The following is a 3,494-nucleotide window of genomic DNA, read 5'->3' as shown; positions in this document are numbered from 1 at the left end:
AAAGAGAAAAAGAAAAAAGAAAAGAAAAGAAAGGAAAAGAAAGAAAGAAAGAATAACTTCGAATTCGGAAATTTATTTTAGAAACTTAGAAATACTTGTTGACTTGTATGTCACTTGAAACTTAATTTGCCATTCAAGATGTTCATTCATCAAGGATTTAGGAGCACTTCATTAATTTCAGAAGTTTAGCCAGGTGCAATGTGTAATCCCAGCACTTTGGGAGGCTGAGGTGGGTGGATCACTTGAGCCCAGGAGTTAAGAGACCAGCTTGGGCAACTTGGACCCTCTCTCTACTAAAAATAGAAAAAATCTAGCCAGGTGTGGTGACTGCACCTGTAGTCCCAATTACTTGGGAGGTTGAGGTGGGAGGATGACTTGAGCTGGGAGGTGGAGGTTGCAGTGAGTGAGCTGAGATCGTTCCACTGTACTCCGGCTTAGGCGACAGAGTGAGACCCTGCCTCAAAAAAAAAAAAAAAAAAGAAAAAAAGAAAAAAAGAAAAGAAAAGAAGCGAAAACCAAAAAACCAAAGTTTACATTCACAAATGAAACATTGGTGTCTGTTTTTCCCCCTCTCCTTTTAAAGTCTAGTTTGTATTTGATAACAAGTAGAAGATTAAAACTTAGTTGGGGAACAGATCTTTTAAAATAAGAAAGCAAATGACTATTCATATTCTTCAGGTGTTTTTATAAAAGATTTAGAGAAGCAGTCCCAAATATGTATTTCTGTCAACTGACTGGGGCTCACGGTCTTGATTTGCGCAGTAGTGGGTTTTTTTTTTTTTATTTTTTTTTAGACGGAGTCTCGCTCTGTCGCCCAGGCTGGAGTGCAGTGGCGCGATCTCGGCTCACTGCAAGCTCAGCCTCCCGGGTTCACGCCATTCTCCTGCCTCAGCCTCCTGAGTAGCTGGGACTACAGGCGCCCGCCAACACACCCAGCTAACTTTTGCATTTTAGTAGAGACAGGGTTTCACCGTGTTAGCCAGGATGGTCTCCATCTCCTGACCTCGTGATCCGCCCGTCTCGGCCTCCCAAAGTGCTGGGATTACAGGCGTGAGCCACTGCGCCCGGCCACATCTTAACAAATACTATTAGTTTAATTTTGGAAGAGTATTTTGTTGATTATGTAGGACATTTTGTCTAGTGATTTATCAGACACTAAGCAAATATTAATGCAAGTTAATTGAGAATATTGTCTGACACATTTTAGTGCTACAAAATTTAAAATTTGATATTTTAAAATGCATTTATAGGTGCAAATGCCTTACAATGTACTGAGAGTCTGTAATGAATCTAATAAACACTATAGATTTAAAGATTAAACCATAGGAGATCAACAAGGCCATCAAAAGGCCCTCAATTAACACATATATTAATTGATCTTCCTGTATGGCCCAATTTAATTGGTATTCTCTCTGTTATAGAGTAAGCAGTGAATTACACACACACACACACACACACACACACACACACACAAACTAGCCTGGTGTTCTCTATTGAGATATATGCACAAGTGATTGATGTAAACTGAATAATTGTCAGCCCCTTCCCTATGTAGAGTGTCTCTAGTCATTGTTCAGTGCCAGTAGCTGCTCTCCATGGGATACAGCTTTGTATGGAAAGCTCTAGTCTAACAGTTATCATGATGCTTTTTATCATGATCACAAAGCATTCAATTGCACAGAGCAATGTAGGAAACAGAGTCTAGGTCAAGACAGATCATAATCTAAGACAGCACTGATGTGGGAAACAGAACATATGCAAGGAACAAAATAATAAGCAGTGAATCATTATAAAGATAAAACTTAGTAGTTTCATTGTATTCCTGTTCAGGTTAAATGCATTTTAGACAACTCACCTTTGATTGTTAAATGCTTCATAGGGCCATCAGGTGATATCATTTCCTCACTGAACTTTAATTACTCCAGAGATTATACTTTCTTCGCACTGCATCACTGGAAAAAGAAGTGTGATGGAATGGAGAATATACTGAAAAATAAGGAAATACAAGAGTTCTTTCTGTACATGAACAGTACATATACATAGCTAATTACCAAAGAACTTCTCCCCCTTTATACAGTAAGGATGACTATAATCAACAAGCATTTCTTGATTTCTTTAAAGAGCTAATTAAAAATACAAGAACAAAAATCTTTTGGAAAAGGATAAATAAGACAAAGAAATATAAACTCAAGGAAACAGTAATAGCAATGATGATACTAATAGTAAAGAGTCTTTCCTTTTAAATCTTACTGTGATGCCCAACTTCTCATGTTTTGTAAAATCGTTTGGCACTTATCAACAAATCTGTGTTCCAAGAAGAAAATAATAATCTGGGCAATTTTCAGGTATTTATATATTACTATGACAATAGGTTATCAAAAAGAGAGAAAACTAGGTAGGAATTTAACTTTTTTCCTGGGATGTTTTCTGAAAAAGACTAATATATTTTAGTACTTAAAGCCCAGAATGACAGAGTCAAACAAAATATACCAATATGAAAACCGGCAAACATTTTAAAGGCTATTGTTCTGTGATAGTGAACACCTTAGATTTGTGTGTGTTTGTGTGTATGCTACTTAAGAGGAAACAAAATAATTGTGATTATCAAATGAAAAGTTTGCCCTGAAATAAAGATTGTAATGGTTATAAGCTGCTAAGTTTTGCTCAAATTAGTCTCAATTCTGCTTTAGTGCAACATAGGGTTTGCTAAAAATCTCTATGCAATACAAAAGAATACAATAAAAATCATAGGCCTTGGAGGATAATACTCAAAACATTTGTCAGTGGAACATTTATAGAAAGAAGGAGCTAATATACGTTAGCATACTTTTACCATTCATTAAATGATTAAAAAATACATAAATACTGCAAGAAATATGGCACTTTATCTTGAAAACCACCTGAAGTTTGTTTGTGGAAGAGTTGCAGTTTGTATTAATAATAGTGAAGTGGTGGAAATGGACAAGAAGTTGTAATAGTAGATATGCATGGGCTGGGCCACTGATTGTCCTTGTAGGGTGTGTGTGTGTTTTCTGTGTTCTTATGAGACTCAGGTCAACTGTGAATGGTTTCTTGCATTCACCTAGTTGGTCTAGCAGATGAAGTAGTGCACAAATAAATGCAAATTTTGCCTTACACTAAATTTGTTTACCAATATATTAATTGCATTGAAACAGATTCCGATTTTAAAAATCATTATAGCAGAACTGACTGTCTTATGTTGGTTGTATTCAAAGTTTTATTGGTATTTACCAGAATATAGTAAGAAAATAATTTATCTGAGGCTCAGTTGTTTGACCAGACAAAATCTCAAATAGTAAGTAAATGAAAGTAAATGGGCCTGTCAAACCCATATGTAAACCACAGTATAATAGTGCAAATAAGCATCAGACCAGTGGTTTCTAAACTTCAGCATGATCAGAATCAATGGCAGTGTTCATTAAAACTCAGATTTGCCCCATCCCCAGAGTTTCTGTTTCAATATTTGCATTTCT

The sequence above is a fragment of the Rhinopithecus bieti genome, unplaced genomic scaffold (genome assembly GCF_001698545.2).
Source record: "Rhinopithecus bieti isolate Rb0 unplaced genomic scaffold, ASM169854v2 scaffold_19, whole genome shotgun sequence".
NCBI lineage: Eukaryota > Metazoa > Chordata > Mammalia > Primates > Cercopithecidae > Rhinopithecus > Rhinopithecus bieti.
The sequence above is the reverse complement of the archived record's forward strand: the minus strand, read 5'-3'. Positions refer to the sequence as shown.